Below are 17,590 nucleotides of genomic sequence, written 5' to 3'. Positions count from 1 at the left end.
ATCCATGAGGATGCAGGTTTGATCCCCAGCCTCGCTTAGTGGGTTAAGGCTCTGGCGGTGCCGTGAGCTGCGGTGTGGGTTGCAGTCAAGGCTGAGATCTTGAGTTGCTGTGGCTGTGATGTAAGCCAGTGGCTCCAGCTCCAGTTCAGCCTCTAGTCTGGGAACATCCATGTGCTGTGAGTGTGGTCCTAAAAAACAAAAAACCTTGGAAAGTTAGATCAAAAATTACCAAAAATCACCTTGTTGAAGTAAGCCTTGTTTCTTGTATAAATTCCTGTCTGTTGCTGCTTCATGTCATACTGATGGCGGGATATTAATTTTAAGATGATTTTATAGTTTGTGTTTAGAGATTCCTTCTAGTTCACTTTTTTATTATGGTTAATATGTGAGGTACATTAGGTCATCTGGTGCAATTTATTTTTAGTAATCTCATTATATTTTTAATGCTATATTTTAGTTCTTTTCAAGTAGGCATTAAGGCCAGCAATCATTAAAGATGAGACTGCTCTGTTTCAGACTTGCTGCTCAAAAGCCAAGAAGGCTAAGGAAAAAAACAAGATCTCTCAGGTTCTTTGGTTTGTTTTCTATTTTAAGATTTAATACAGGTAGACTAATTTGCAGTTGTTTGTTTAGTAAACTTAGCTTTAAAATGAGATATTCATAGCATTGGAGTAACTTCCTGGTATGTGTATGCATGCATGCAGTATGATGTTGGCTGCTGCAATGAGAAACAAAGTAATGTGATGTAAGCATAATAGTTGTATTTCTCTCACATGAAAGCCTAAAAGTAAGAGAGGAAAATTTCATAGCATTTTTATTTTTTTAGGGCCGCACTTGCAGCATGTGGAAGTTCCCACACTAGAGGTCAAATCGGAGCTACAGCTGCTAGTCTGCCCCACAGCCACAGCAAGGCCAGATCTGAGCCGCATTTGCAACCTGCACTGCAGCTCACTTGCGATGCTGGAAACTTAACCCACTGAGTGAGGCCAGGGATCAAACCCGTGCCCTTCTTGGATACTAGTCAGGTTTGGTACTCCTGAGCCACAACAGGAACTCCTCACAGCATTTTTTGTTGTTGTCTTTTAAAAAATTTTTATTTTTTATTTTTTAAGGGCTATACCTGCAGTATCTGGAAGTTCCCAGGCTAGGGGTTGAATCAGAGCTGTAGCCACCGGCCTACACCACAGCCACAGCAACCCGGGATCTGAGCCACATCTGTGACCTACACCGTGGCTCATGGCAACACCAGATCCTTAATCCCCTGAGCGAGGCCAGGGATTGAAGCCCCATCCTCATGGATACTGGTTGGGTTCATAACCCGCTGAGCCACAATGGGAACTCCTCACAGCACTTTTAAACTTGGCTTTTCAGTTAAAATACTTGGAATCTCTAATATGATCTCTTCTTCTGAGTCCTGTATTCCCATATCCTGATGCAGCTTAAATCAGGTCCCCTTCCTCATCTTGGGTCATGAAGTCTAACCTCCTCACCCACTACTTCCTCTCAGGAGGAGATTTTTTTTTTTTTTTTTATCTTTTTGCCTTTTCTAGGGCTGCTCCTGTGGCACATGGAGGTTCCCAGGCTAGGGGTCTAATCAGAGCTGTAGCCACGGGCCTATGCCAGAGCCACGGCAATAAGGGATCTGAGCCACATCTGCGACCTACACCACAGCTCACAGCAACACCGGATCCTTAACCCAGTGAACTAAGGCCAGGGATAGAACCTGCTACCTCATGGTTCCTAGTCGGGTTCATTAACCACTGCACTATGACAGGAACTCCTTTTTATTTTTAGTTATTTATTTTTTTGTCTAGGAGGAGATAGATGTAGGCACTGCCCCCTCCCCTCCCACAGGGAGAGACTGGGCCTCCGGGACTGGAGGGATGTCACTACTCTGAGACTGGGGTTCCTACTCCTCATAGTCTCTTGGGTGTTTTGTCTTGAGAGTACTTTTCCATTGTTTTAGAAAGAGCTCATTTAGGACCAGAGTCTACAGTTTTATGGGCAAAATCTAGTTTCAACAGAGAATCATGAAAAATTACAATTTACATTTAGTTAGACTCCAAGTCAACTAGGATGTCCTGTTAGAAGTAGGGCTCCAAGCCTTTTTAAAGAACAGTTTATCTTTCTTTTAAACAAATGGAGGTATTACAGGGGACACAGATGGAGGGCAGGTTGCCACATCAAAATAAACTAATGCATAGTTTCCTTCTCTCAAATGACTTTCCTCTTACAATGAGGGTGGGAGAATGGATTAAAATTACAAAAGTTGAGATTTTTAGTCACTTTGCAATCACGAAGCACAGTGAATAGCTAGCATTCTGATATTTGTTTAAAAGTAGACTGTTTTAAAAGTCCAGGAGGGGAGATCCCGTCGTGCCTCAGTGGTTAACGAATCCAACTAGGAACCATGAGGTTGCGGGTTCGATCCCTGGCCTCGCTCAGTGGGTTAAGGATCTGGTGTTGCTGTGAGCTATGGTGTAGGTCACAGACGCAGCTCAGATCCTGCATTGCTGTGGCTCTGGTGTAGGCTGGTGGCTGCAGCTCCGATTAGACCCCTAGCCTGGAAACCTCCATATGCCACGGGAGCGGCCCTAGAAAAGGAAAAAAAAAAAAAAAGCCCTGGAGGTAGAATATTTAATCACTTGCATGCTAGTTGCTCAGAATTAATGATTAAACAGTTCAGAATGAAATGAACTTGCAGATGAACTCCTTTGGAAAGTCTACCAAGTAGACGTCAGTCTGGTGGGAACTATGGATGGTTACAACCTGATTTGTTTGCTTCTATTCCTTGTACCTAGAACTAGACTTAGGGGAGACAGTAGGAGACTATGGGAGATCAGTTTAGGTAGGGGCTGTTAGGGTGTAAGCAGAACACCTCACCCCATACCTGTGGTATTGGCTGGAAACCCGAAATGGTGAGCAATGAGCAGCTTTGATTATTTCCCTCCACCCAGCTCAGGCCTTCAGTCACAATTCCTTCCTTGGAACTCATGACACTTGAATGGGCAGAAGTCATCACATACAATGCATGGTATTTCCAGAGCTGCATGACGATGAAAAAATAACTAGGGTTCTAAAAGATAGCATAGTCTTCTATAGCAACTCAGGTGAATGTAGCTGTTAGCATATTCTGTCATTTTTGGTTTTATTTGGTTTCCCATTGACTAAAAGCAATAAAAATGAGCTTTTCCTTCAGTTTAAGGAAACATTCTTTAATAATAGAGAAACTTTGGAGCAAAATTATTTTTCCTTAGCCTTTTATGATACTCATTGATGAAAGGCAGGTGTGTTTATTTAAGGAAAATCTTACTACATATATTAAAATTAGTAGAAAACATACAAGAAGCATAGTGACTAGCCAGCATCTTAATATTTGTTTAAAAGTAGACAGCTTTTAAAGTCCTGGGAGTAGACTGTTTAATCATTTGCATGTCCTGAAATGTTCTAATCCTTGGATCGTGAATCTGGGCCTTGTTCAGGCCCTGGGTGCTGCAACTTGGGGGTCTTTTTGTTTTTCATAACCTGCTCTGTAACAGAAGTAGGCAGACCAACACATTTCAGTGGCCTGAACTCCCGAGGTCTTTAGATTCATTCACACCTCCCATCTTAGTACCCTAAGCCTCGGATTTTTTTTCGTACCTCCCTGAGCTAATATCTAATAAACCTCATGTATAAAATGATGTATACCAGGTATTACTTCAGCTGTTGACACAGGGTTTGTACTCATGAGGCTTTGTTGATTAGGCAAGGTTGAGTTGTCTTTCATTATTTAGTAGGTGTTTTGATCTAGATCATGTGAGAGTTGTCAAGCAAAGCAAGCATGCTTTGTACAGGAACGAAGTTGAGATTTTGGTAAGGATTATCTCCCCCTCTTCACATACCATTTTCTCTTTGGAAATAGCTCCCATTATTTCAGGCCCTCTCGAAGTATGAATGGGGCTAGTGTCTTTTCTCAGGGAAAATTGTCATTTTACTGATGTTTTCCAGCAGGAAACAGTCTATTAGTGATGGATATACTGATAAGAATGGAAAGCAAGTGAGAAACAGGAGATCGTTGTGCAGAGTTGAGGGCTGATTTTATTTATGGAGACATTGCTCCCATTTGTTTTTAAAAATCAAAAGGATCTATACAAATGGCTCCCATCTACTAGGGAATGCACCATAGTCAACAGCTAGATGCAGTCTTGATTTGGGAATTGTCATTAGCCTTGAATAAAGTTGTTGTTTCTATTTCTTTTCCATCATTGCTTTAGTTTCAGTATTATTTCAGGCAACCCCAGAAAGACGGCACATCCAGAGACAACAATTTTGAGGGAGGAAGCAGAGGTCAAAGATGTTTAGTTCTAGAATACCCGACTCAAAATTCCTGGTCAAGTGCTTTTTCCCTCATATCACTCTGCCTTTGTCCTCTGTGAGCTGCCTCACCAAGACTGCATTCCATTTTCCAAGATGTCATTAATACAGGTTGTATTATATTAAGTTCAGTGTCAGTCAAACTTCAATAAGAGGAAGGCAGTAATCAGAAGTGTATTTTATAGTCATCATGGCTTAGTTATCATGAAAAATATGGGAATTCCAGAGGCCTTCTATTCAGAAGTAGCCAACAAACCCACATCCATCGAGTCCAGCCTGTGGAAAAGTGGGCAGGAATGAATAATTCATGTTTGATGTGCAGAAATGGCTCTACCGGATATTGCCACTTACAAAGAAGACATCCAGACTAGAACAAACAAAACGCTGGATGTTAACAGGGGAGGAGAGGGTGGAGAATCCCTAGGTTGGAAGTAGATATTCTGTACTGGCATTTTGTTCACACAGTAGATGAAAATGGTCATTGTGGCCAGCCTTACTAACTCCCCATTGATACACCTCCCACAAGAATCCTTTTTTTTTTTTTTTGGGTCTTTTAGGGCTGCATCTGTGAGATATGGAGTTTCCCAGGTTAAGGGTCTAATCGGAGCTGTAGCTGCCAGCCACAGCCGCAGCAACTCGGGATCCGAACTGTGTCTTCGACCTACACCACAGCTCATGGGAACACTGGATCCTTAACCCACTGAGTGAGGCCAGGGATCAGACCTGCATCCTCATGGTTACCAGTCAAGTTCATTAACAACTGAGCCACGACGGGAACAATTTTTTTTTCTTTTAGTACATAGGATTGGTTCTTCTCTTGTTTCTTTGGGTTTAGTACCTGTCATTCTGTTTTTGACCTCTTAAATGGTCTTTGGCCTCTTAAAGATGCCTGAATGGGGAAGAGTACCACGTGATTCTTATGCCTCAAATTCCTGCCCATCCGTACGATGTTTGTCCCATATTTTCTACTATGGGACAGATACCACCAGAACAGCTTGCCTCAGCATCAAACCATTTCTTGTCAGAATGCCAGGCATTCTGGCATTTGTTTGTCATATGAATATGCTATTTGTTGAAAGAGTATTCTTTTCATACTTAATCATTTCTGTTTGCTACTCAAAACTTCAAAATCTTTTCCTTCCTAAAATATCAATATCTGCTAACTTTAGAGCAAATTGTGAGTACTATTCTTAACACGTATCTCATACTGCTTTGGCTGCTTTGAAGTATGGCTGCTTGGCGTAGGTGTCTTCTTTCCCTCATAAATTCTTAAGAAAGAGATACCAAATTTATTATGATGTGACCTCCACATAATTATTCTGTGACCTCCATAATGATATTTCTCTGTGTGTGTTCTATGAGCTGCCTGCCTATATGGGTATCATTAGGAAGGACCCTGTTTAAAAATGCAGATTCCAGGGTCCCAGCTTTAATCAGAACATCCAGGAATGAAGACAAAGAATTTTCATTTCATTTTATTTTTGTTTTTCTTGTGGCATATGGAAGTTCCCAGGCTGGGGATCCAATGGGAGCTGCAGCTGGGGCTATGTCACAGCCACAGCAACACTAAATATGAGCCTCAGCCTGTGGCAACGCCAGATTCTTAACCCACTGAGCAAGGCCAGGGATCGAACACCCATCCTCACAGAGACAACGTTTGGTCCTTAATTCTCTGACCCACAGTGGGAACTCCCAGAATCTTCATTTTAATTAACCACATGTCCTCCTCCCTGTCAACCTTAATGCTCATAAAAGTTTGGCAATCATTCCTACATTTTTTTTTTTTTTTTAACTGTGTTCTACGGACCAGGCAGCTGGTTAGAAAAGCAGTCTCAGGCCCCACAGTGGATTAACTGCATCAGAATCTACATTTGAATACATTCCTGTGAGATAATGTGCACACTGCTTTACTGCTCTGTACAAGTAATAAGCTGTCAATAATGATTGCCTATTGGTCTCTTGTTCTGCTTCTCAGATATTCTACTTTTCCAAAACAAAGCAGCCATAAACTGTTTAACTTCTCAGAAATTTAGGGAGTGTCTCAGGGGAATTATTCTTTTATTACATTCTCTTCAATAACAAATTACAGTGAGAGTTCATCATATCACTAGTTGAAGCACAGACATAGTGATTTCCTTCAAGATAAATGCAGAAGTACCTTATAAAATAGATTCGCAAATCTGTTTCTCACATGAAAAAAAGTCTAATTCTTCTCTGCCTGTGTGAGATCCACTTTGGGCCTGACTCAGAGGCCTATGCTCTAGGGTCAAGCAAAGACTCCCCAGCAGGCCCTATGGCCTTTGGCAGTGAGGGGCTTTCAAGGGCCACAACCTCATCTCCGTGGGAGTAAGTGTAATTGAATATTGTTCCATATGGTCTTTTAAAACTAGAAAACCTTCCTGTGCATTTGACAACTTGGTATGGCAGATGGGTCTGATCAGGAAAATCAGCTGTGTTGCTTGTTAAACATTTAGATACCTAAGCTTCAGCCCCAGATCAATTGAATCACCTTCTGGGGGAAGGACCCAGCAATCTGTTTTTTAACAGACACCCTCAACATTCTTGTAACCAAGCATATTTGAGTAACACCGAATTATGTGCTCTTTCCCTCAGCAGATTATCTTTCTGATGACACCCTTTTTGTTTTTTTTTCAAACACATATATTGCCCTAAGAGTGGTAACGAGGCAGCTCAGAATTGACTAAGAACTGAAAATCAGAAATACAGATCACTAGGAGGTCCTTTCATGGCTCAGTGGTTGTCGAAACCAACTAGTATCCATGAGGATGCAGCTTCGATCCCTGGCCTTGCTCACTGGGTTAAGTATCCGGCATCGCCATGAGCTGTGGTGTAGGTCACAGATGCAGCTTGGATCTGGTGTATCTGTGGTTGTGGGCAGTGGCTATAGCTCCCATTGGACCCCGGCCTGGGAACCTCCATATGCCATGGGTGCGGCCCTGAAAAAAAAAAAAAAAGTCAAAAAAAGAAAATACAGATAACTAAGTACTAGTTTTTATGTTTTTCAGGGACTTCAAAATTAACCTAAGTTATTTTGTACTACTTGTATTCCTTTGAAAACATAAAGATGGCAAGTGTTAGGAAGATCTAAGATGGTGAAATGCTGAAGCATCCTAAAATACCTTTGAAGTGTAGACATTGGTGTGGGAAGGGGCTTAAATACATGATGTGCTATCTCTTAGAACTCCTTTACATTTAACTCTCAAATGTGCCTTAACCTCAGATCAACTTATTACTATTATTATTTAGAGAAATGAATTATGCATCTTCTTGTAATGAAAATGTTTGTGTGCCATCCTTTCTGAATTTTGCAGAACAAAGCTTGTTCTTGGAAAGGAACAAATTGTGTTGACCTAGGATTAGAGTAATCCTTGTGTCTTGAGCATTAAAACAAATAAAATTATCAGATGCTTAAAGCTGCTCTCTTAGAAGTCACTGAATCTATTTGTTTAAATCCATTATGAAATTAGGTCACGTTGCTTAATTGGGGATCTCAAATTCTTGTACTCTGTAAATCATTTCATGGGATTAAATAATTGTTTTTGATGGACAGATAGAAAAGGAGCCTTTTCCTGTTACAATGGCGATCCTGACCATTTCCATGAAATAATTTAAGTACTATAGCTGGGGAGTCATCATTTCACAGAAATAGCCAAGATCATCTGTAAATGTCAGATCTGAAAGGGACTTGAATGCCTAATCTTACATTTAGATCCATCATTCAGCATTATAGTGATAGGTGAACAGTATATGGTCCCTGCTCTCAAGGAATTTATAGTTTAATTGGAAAAGATTTAACTCTGAGCAACAATTAGAGACAGAATAAAACAAATGACTGTGCTACAAACAATGCGACAGAAGTTGAACAAGGAAGGAAGGAGGTAGTAGAATTGTCACAGAAGGCTGCTGCTTTGGAGAAGGAAGGACACTTGATTTGGGCTTTCAAGTCCGGAAGGGAGCTTTCTCTCTGAGTAAAGAATAACTAAAAGAAAAGGCTTTTAGTCAGGAACAAGTAGAGTATGAGAGATGCTTAGGACAGGGAGGAAATGTTAAATAAGAGAAAGGAACCATAAATGTGAGAGTTTGAAGGCCAGAGGCTTGGGAATTTTGTTCTAATGTAGTTGGAAGAAACAGATGCATATTATAGCAGTGCTGATTATGAGGTTAGAAAAGCAATAATTTTGCTTTTGTTTTTATTCATTGCCCAAACCAAATGTGTGTGCAAATGGATGTGTAATGTGTATCTGATAATTTTGGTGTTTTGGTTTTTGGTTTTGGTTTTGGTTTTGTTTTTTTGGTTTTTTAGGCCCACACTGGCGGCATATAGGGGTTCCCAGGCTAGGGGTCGAATCAGAGCTGTAGCTGTTGGCCTACACCACAGCCACAGCAGTGCAGGCTGCATCTGTGACCTACATCTGTGACCTACACCATAGCTGGATCCTTATTACTGAGCAAGGCCAGGGATCAAACCTACTTTCTCATGGGTGCTAGTTAGATTTGTTTCCACTGAGCCACATCAGGGACTCCAAAATTTAAAATTTCTGATGAATGAATGGGATGCTCCAGCACAGATGAAGACATTTGGAGGGAAAAAAACAAAAAAAAACAAAACAAAACAAAACAAAAAAAAAAAACGAAGATGCTTACACTAGCTTTAGAGAGGGTCATGTGAGAGTTACGGGCCAGTTGGCCAAGTACTGCTTACACTTGGATAGTGTCAATGGGGTGAGGTGTGAAAGGATCCATGCTCATCTTCCCTGCGTTCACAGAACCTGTGACACAACTTCACTTAGCAAAAAAGTGTATTGCGTGTGGTATGCAGTGTTAATCACAGTAAAAAAATTTTTTTTAATCATTGGCATATTGTAGCTCAGTATATACATAGACTGTTTTTTTAGGTGGCTGATGACATTTTGTGTTTTATTGTATTTGGAACATTCAGCAATTTTTCCACTAGGCTCCAAGTAAGTTTCACTTTAATTAATAGCTTAGACATGGCCATTTTGGAAGAATGATTGAGAAGTTTTGGCACGGCAGAACAGCATAATCTGGGAAGTTGGTTGTATCTTTATTTGGTCTTATTAGAACACAGACTCTGGCGTGGTGAGAACTGTTTGGCCATGCATAGCTTAGCCTGTGTTCTGCCCGGAGCTGGGCTGGCACCTCAGGTTCCAGGCAGATCCCCGGCAGGCTGAGTCATGTCCACTATGGAAGGTCCTTCACGGGTCCCCAGGGTCTAACACTCTTTGAAATTCATGAAATGGAAAATAGCTGGTTTCTGGAAAGTGTACTGTTTTGTGTTCTTTACAAATATGTTATATTACAAGTGCAGACTTTCATTCACACCTTAAACCTTGAAAAGGAATTCTAAGAAGTTCCTGGAAGGGTGTGGGGGTAGTGTCAACAACAGCCTTTCACTCTGAAAATTCAGGATTAATAATGCAGGGTTTGTCCTAAGTGGTATGCAGTTGGTTCATTGGTCTAGTTTTTCCTTAATAGCTGTTGTTGAAAAACTACTATGGGTAATTTTTCAAAGTATCTTTAGCTGTCTAAATGAAGTCCTAAGTTTCAGGACTTGACTAATTTCATTCTTTAGTGTTCATTTTGCCCCACCAGCAAAAACTATTACCTGATAGCAGTTGAAGGGTTATATTTATTTTACTTATTTAACAAAAATTTGTACAATGTTTACTATGTGCCAGGTCCTTTTCTGTATACTTTACAAATATTCACTTACTTAATTTTCTTAGAGACCCTATGAAGTCAGTTTTATTCTGTCTCCCATTTCACTAATGAGAAAACTAAGGCTCCAATTACCTAATAGTCTGTCCAAGATCACTTAGCTTATAGGTGGGGGAGCTGGGATTCCAATCCATGTAGTCCGCCTCCGGAGTTTGTATGCTTAAACATAATGCTCTTAAGTCATTCCTTCTCACAAGGAAAAAACCCAATACAAATAGATTCCATCATGGCTGTTAGGTCAGTGTGTCTGAACTGAGAACATGTCAGTAACTCTGGAGCCCATTATGTGTTTCCCACTAACAACTGCTAAATTCTTTCAATTTGTGGCTTAAGACAACATTCTACTTTATTACTGTAAAAAAAAATTACACAATTTAAAAGATATCCTTGGGAGTTCCCGTTGTGGCGCAGTGGAAGCGAATCCAGCTAGTATCCATGACGATGTGGGTTTGGTCCCTGGCCTCTCTCAGTGAGTTAAGGATCTGACGTTGCTGTGAGCTTGTGGTGTAGGTTGCAGATGCAGCTCAGATCCTGCATTACTATGGCTGTAGGGTAGGCCGGCAGCTGCAGCTCCGATTGGACCCCTAGCCAGGGAACTTCCATATGCCGCGGGTGCAGCCCCCCCCCCACCCAAAAGATATACTTACATAAACAATGAGATATATGTTCCAGTGGCTTGATTGAGAGGTTCTCAATGGCAAGAACTAGGTCTTCTTGACTGATGTCCTGTGACCCAGTATGCTTTTACCAAAAGCCTTTCCTTTCACTATACCTTTGGAATTGAGATGGAACCTGAAGTTCAGCTATTCCACACCTTCATTTTATAAATGAGGAAGCCAAGGCTTAAAGAAGTCTGTGCCTAAAGCCCTCAATAGCTAGTTTTGAAGCAGCAATGTGATTTTAACTACCAGGCTCCATTTAGTGGTCTTTTCCTTCTATTATAGAAATTGAAAAGTTACAGTGCTGTGGAAACCCAGGTTAAATATACACTAAACTTTTAAATATTTTAGATCCTTTTGAAAACATATATTATACTTTTTAAATCTAGGTTATTTCTCAACCTCAAACCTCACCATTTCTTTCTGACATTGTTAGGTCTTGCAGTGCCCCCAGCCAACAAATATACTCCTGCTTGTAAGTCATGTCAGGTCTTCTGAGACCTGCATCCCTTTGCATAATTACACATAAGTAATATATAAACTTAATATTGACTTGATTCAGATGGCCACATAAATGATAAACAGATATGATTACAGGTGGTTATCAAACAAAATAGGAGTTCTTGTTGTGGCTCAGCAGGTTAAGAATCTAACATAGTGTCCATGAGGATGCAGTTTTGATCCCTGGCCTCGCTCAGTGGGCTACAGAGCTAGTGTTGCCGAAAGCTGTGATGTAGGTCGCAGACAAGGGTTGGATCTGGCATTGCTGTGACTGTGGTGTAGGCTGGCAGCTGCAGCTCCAACTCAACCCCTAGCTTGGGAACCTCCATGTGCCACAGGTGCGGCAGTAAAAAGAAAAAAAAAAAAAATCAAACAACTATGTCTCAATAGAGAGGTAGTTCCTTTAGTGGGCTGGGAGGTGATAAGTTACAGTGGAAATATATTGAACGTATCCTGGAATTGAAAATTCCTACAATTGGAAAAGCTAGGAGGCAATCTAAACTTAAACATTGAAGTTTGCTCTTTTACTGGAAGAATGCATTATAAGCACTGGGCTTTGTAGTATTGAAAGTAAACTAGTTTGTAAATTAAAGGAAGTAGCTGACTCAAAGTAGATTATTTTAAAAATTCATATTTCAGTCATGGGGTGTTGTAAATACAAACATTGGCTGAAATTCTCATGTAGAAACAGGTTTATAAGAGTGGGTGGTTCTTGGTAAGCTCATCAAAACTCCGTTAATAGCCTGCATGTATATGTCTGCTCTGTGGAAATCTCTGGACTTGACCTTCCAAGTTTTCCCCCAATAGTAATTTAAAATATTTTAAATTTATTTATTTGCTATTGTAATTTAACGTGTTATATGAGATGCCATGAGCTCTGTTGTAGGTTATGGATGCAGCTTGGATCCCGCGTTGCTGTGGCTGTGGTGTAGGCCGGCAGCCACAGCTCCGTTTGCACCCCTAGCCTGGGAACCTCCATATGCCGAGGGTGTGGCCCAAAAAGGCAAATAAATAAATGAAGAGGGTAGTGGAGGGACTTTACACTGGCATTTCTGCCATTTTCTGTTCATTAGAATGAATCATGCTGAAGGGGAAGGAACTTAACGCTCTATTTGGTGAATGGGAGAAAAATAGCAAAGATTTCGTGGACATACTTTAAAGCTACCACAAGTGGGTTACCCATATTGTCTCGAATTTCTGGAAGAAGAAACTTGTGAATGGAGAAGTGACTGGTCCAAGGTGTGTAGTCAGTTGGAGAACTGGAGTTCAAGTCCCAGCAGCCGAGCTCCCGTGTGTGGATCTTCTTTTTTTAACTACATGTGCTTTTTCACTGCCTTGAGTACTTAACCTCTCAAATGCACATTTGAAAGTCACAAGGACCTTTATTTCTTCTTCATACTTATCCATGTATGGGTCTTAAAGATCAAATGGCTCTTTCATGCCTCACTCTTAGTAGTGAATTCTTAGTCACAATTTAATACTTAAATTCACCCATTTAGTTCATTCTGTAGATACTTAGAGGTTTACCGCCAAGAACTGAGATACTGTCATGTGGGAGAGAACTTTCGTTTTGAAGGTGTACTGACCTGACACCAAAGAATTTCAAGGTGTACATTGGGTAGTTCCCCACGGCTAAACATTGGGGCGCAAATCTTTTTTTCCCCCACAACTTTTTCAAACTTATGCAGTTCTCAAACCTGCCGTAGTTAACAACTGTGGTGCATTGTGGGTGGTTATTAAGAATGTGCTACAAGTTGACGTTGACAGTGGGATCAAGTTCATCAGATGGAGTTTGTCCACAACTGGTATCAAAAGCAGTAAATGCATTTAGACCCCTGGGGACTGTTGGGACCGTAATCTGCTACTGCTAATTTTTTCCAGGTACTTAAAGTGACCATGAAGAACTCTGTGCCATCTGGAATTGTTTTTACTGTGTAATTTAGGAGAGGTAGAATGGCTTTTTCTTTGAACAGATCTGCTTTGTAAAATCACAGTCACCCAAACTGTGCAGATGGAGAAGTCTTGGGATACTATCTCTTCATATTTTCTGCTTAGATTTTACTTTGTTAGGCTTTGGAGAAGTCTGTATTGTGAGTAGCCCAGGGCATCTTTTTGACAATTTCAGGGTACTCTATAGGATTAAGAAACCCTGAGGGTAACCACACTATAGCAAATTAGAAGGCAAGTTTCTGGTTACACTGAATGAAAGTATCCATTTGAAAATCTTCATATTTTGGAATTCCCGTTGTGGCACAGTAGAAACAAATCTGACTAGGAACCATGTGGTTGCGGGTTTGATCCCTGGCCTCGATCAGTGGGTGAAGGATCTGGCATTGTCGTGAGCTGTGGTGTAGGTCGCAGATGAAGCTCAGATCCTGCGTTGCTGTGGCTGGGGTGTAGGCCGGCAGCTGTAGCTCCTACTGCAACCCAAGCCTGGGAACCTCTGTATGCCCTAAAAAAAAAAAAAGGAAATCTTCATATTTTAACAGTATAAGCAGTGCAGTGTAATTGGATGAAGAGTAGTACTTTCAACCAGTGTTAAAACAGAATAAGCATTTGAAATTTGACTAAAGGAATTTAGAGAAGCCAGGGTGGCGTGTTAAAGGGTAAAGCTTTTCCCTGCCTTTATAAGGAACTTCTTGTTGAACCCTAAGGACTTGACAACCATATATTGTGTTTGACAGCACTCGGTGAATTACCTATTAATAATGTTAAGTTCTCAACTATGCACACACATATAGATCTAATTTCCTTTCTAGGCTAATTCAAACCCTAAATTCCTAATTTGCCTCTGGTACCCACCTCCATTTGTGTCTGACCGCACCAAGGAGGTTTCTGAATGAGGTTTAAGTGCTTTGCATGTACAGACACATTTGCCTCTGCTAGGGCAGTTTCAAACCCTAGAAATTCCTTTTTTTTTTTTTCTTTTTTGCTATTTCTTGGGCCGCTCCTGCGGCATATGGAGGTTCCCAGGCTAGGGGTCGAATTGGAGCTGTAGCTGCCAGCCTACGCCAGAGCCACAGCAACGCAGGATCCGAGCCATGTCTGCAACCTACACCACAGCTCACGGCAACGCCAGATTGTTAACCCACTGAGCAAGGGCAGGGACCGAACCCGCAACCTCATGGTTCCTAGTCGGATTCGTTAACCACTGCGCCACGACGGGAACTCCAAACCCTAGAAATTCTTGATTTGTCTTATCCGTTTAGAAATAGAGCAGATGCGTGAGGTGGCCTAGATCGGATTAGACTTTGGTTTTAACAAGTCCTATCAAGGTGAGAGAGATTATGAGACCATCTCATTATAACTTGACAGGCTTGGCTTTGGGGTCAGCTCCTCCAGAATGAACATAGAAGTGTGATGTACCTTGTGCTAACTTGGGATCTCGATTCCCTGTGCATATTCTGAGCCCTGCACATACAACTTTATGGAACATGGTGTTTCTCTTTTTCTGTGTGTGTTCCATGAGTCTTCCTCCTTCCTTGATACTTAAGAGAAATTTTTTGATCACCTTGGCGAAAAAGGCCTTGGTTTCCATGGGCCCTAAATAAAGGTATACGTTTGGTTGTACAGACAGGGTCAACAAACTGAATATCGCTCAAGGCAAACACTAGTGGGCCCTCAAACATTATGCATTATGGGTATAATTGTGTGGCTGTTTTCTTTTAAAAGGACAGAACAATTATCCATATAAAACCAAAACAAACCTGGGAGTCCTGAACAACAGCATAGTGACCCTTTTATCCTATGGTTAGTCAGTGCTTGGTGTCTATAGCAACCTGGCCTCCTGAACCAAAACATACCTTCCCAGGGCTAGAAAAGGGGCAAGTCTTTTAAGTCCAGTAGGTGGCTATTGTCAGGAAAAAGAGCTTGAGCACCTGTTCCATCTTGAAGCCAATGCCAAGAAGAAATGGAGCTTGACCAAAGGTTGGTCCATTTCTACTGAGCTGCAACCAGAATTAAACGCCTGGCAGGCCATTTGAATCATTGTGGTAATCCATTTTCATAGTGGCAGGATATGAATGGGAAATCGTAGCAGGCCAACAAAGCCTTCTTTGGACCTGAGAGAACCAGCAGTCCTCACCTGGGTTCAGTCTTGTAATTTGGTTCTTCAGACGGTGCTTATAGCAACAAACTAAACCCATTTGCATTTTGTTTATAGAGTTGGGTTTTTTTGTTTTGTTTTGTTGTGCCTTTTAGAGCCGCACCTGCAGCATATGGAAGTTCGCAGGCTAGGGGTCGAATCAGAGCTGCAGCTGCCGGCCTACACCACAGCCACAGGCACTTCAGATCCTTAACCCACTGAGTGAGGCCAGGGATCAAACCCGCATACTCTTGGATAGTAGTCGGGTTTGTAATCTGCTCAGCCACAACATGAACTCTAAGAATAAACTAATTTAACCAGTGTGTAAAACTTGGAGGGCTCTGGGGCAAGGAGACTCCCTGCCCCAGGCTTGTGTGTTGCAACAACCCAGCTCTTTGGGATTTGTATTGCCACACATTTGTGGAACTCTTATCTTCTCTGTCCCTGAAACCATGTTTCTGTTTCATGGTCTCAGAAGAGATACGGCACGTCCTTAGATGTTGGAGAACGAGTAATTCCTCTGTTCTTGTCCTGGTGGGAAGTAGGATGATCACAAAGCAAGAACACGCCTTTGACTGAAGCCAGGGTGGATGGTCCTGTGCCTACCTCCCTACCTTAGAGTCATCTGTGCCCTTTTTGGGTTAGATTTTATTTTTAAAATACAAAGAAACACTGACTCGTGGTCAGAATTCAAATGTGAAGCAAGGTACACGAAGGTATGTTTCTACTTGATCAAGTTTGTCTCCCTGGAGCAAGGACAGGCAGGAAGATGAAAATTACTAAGGACAAAGGTGAATAGGTGGGACCCAAGGTTTATATGTTCAAAGCAAGGAGACATAATCAGGCTTGTGTTTGTTGTTTTTTAAAAGAAATAGGTTATGCTTAAAAAAACGTAAATGCTGGAGTTTATAAATATATAAAGTGAGGTCTCTGTGTGATCCCACCTACTCTGCCCTATTAACATACAATTAATGTGGTCTATATTCTTTTGGTACCTTTTTTTTTTTTTTTAACTTGAGTATCTACTAATGTATAAAAACACTGAAAGAATTACTGGGATTGTGGACAATTTCAGGTGTTTGCTTTTATTTTTTCTTTTTAGGGCCATACCCGCAGCATATGGAAGTTCCCAGGCTAGGGGTCGAATCAGAGCTGCAGCTGCTGGCCTACACCACAACCACAGAAACTAAGGATTCAAGCCATGTCTGCAACCTACACCACAGCTCTCAGCAACGCTGGATCCTTAACCCACTCAGAGAGGCCAGGAATCAAACACGCATCCTCATGCATCCTAGTCGGGTTTGTTAACTGCTGATCCAGGAAGAAAACTCCCTGCTTTTTAAATTAATAATCAGGAACCTTGTTCTATCAGTAAATAAGCACGTCTACTCACCATTTTAAATGTGCAAGGGTTTTGAGCATCTTAAACTTTTTGTGGATTACTCATTACATTTGTTGAAATTGGACTTTTATTTCAGTCATTAGTTGAAATGTGAGTGATTTTATTATTATCCATACGTATATATTGATCATTCTGTCCTTGTTACTAGGTGCATAGTCCTGCATTTTTTTGGGGGGGCCTCTTTGACTTTTTAGGTCTGTTGCCATTTCAGTCTGTTTTTCTTTTTCATTTTTCTCCCTTGTTTTTCATCTAACTTGTATTTCTCTTTTAAATTTGTCTCTTATAATGTTAATCTCTTGCCTTTTTGTCAAATGAGTTTTTATCATTTGAAATTGTAACTGTGCTGTTATGATGGTGCTTGGGAAATGGGGTCACCTCATTTTGTTTGCCATGTCACCACAGATGTTGACATGGAAACACTAACTGTTGCCTGTGAATCTACAATGGTATTCTGTAGATTTCTGAGATCGAGAGAGATGTATACATAGATGTATACATACTGTGTGCCTAGAGCTGGGCTGCATGCACAATACCCCAAAAAGCACATTCACACTCTAAAAGGCCCTTTGAAAGATCTGTGAATCCACTTGCAATTTGAAAGAATGGTAACCTCAAAAGAATGACTCCAGGAAGTTCCTGTTGTGGCTCAGTGGAAATGAATCTGACTAGCATCCATGAGGACCCAGGTTCGATCCCTGGCCTCACTCAGTGAGTTAAGCATCCGGCGCTGCCGTGTGAGCTGTGGTGCAAGTGGTAGACTAAGATCCTCTGTTACTATGGCTGTGGTGTAGGCTGGCAGCTGTAGCTCCGATTCGACCCCTAGCCCGG

General features: G+C 41.3%; 1 protein-coding gene and 1 long non-coding RNA gene across 16 annotated transcripts in view; one reads left to right on the top strand and one right to left on the bottom strand.

The window, feature by feature from the left end:
- The window catches only part of RBPMS (RNA binding protein, mRNA processing factor), a 186,947-nt gene that overhangs the window by 50,982 nt on the left and 118,375 nt on the right, over positions 1-17,590 (top strand). The window lies entirely within an intron of this gene.
- On the bottom strand, positions 2,539-9,008 carry LOC146395894 (uncharacterized). Its single transcript, XR_014829956.1, has 2 exons — positions 7,291-9,008; positions 2,539-5,682 (listed from the first exon to the last, which is right to left on the bottom strand). It is a non-coding gene; the product is annotated as an uncharacterized LOC146395894 (long non-coding RNA).

This window comes from Sus scrofa, chromosome 15, assembly GCF_054392235.1.
Source record: "Sus scrofa isolate SSC_HxYL_T2T_F1_AM1 chromosome 15, Sscrofa_HxYL_maternal_Yorkshire_Landrace_v2.0, whole genome shotgun sequence".
NCBI lineage: Eukaryota > Metazoa > Chordata > Mammalia > Artiodactyla > Suidae > Sus > Sus scrofa.
The sequence above is the reverse complement of the archived record's forward strand: the minus strand, read 5'-3'. Positions and strand labels throughout refer to the sequence as shown.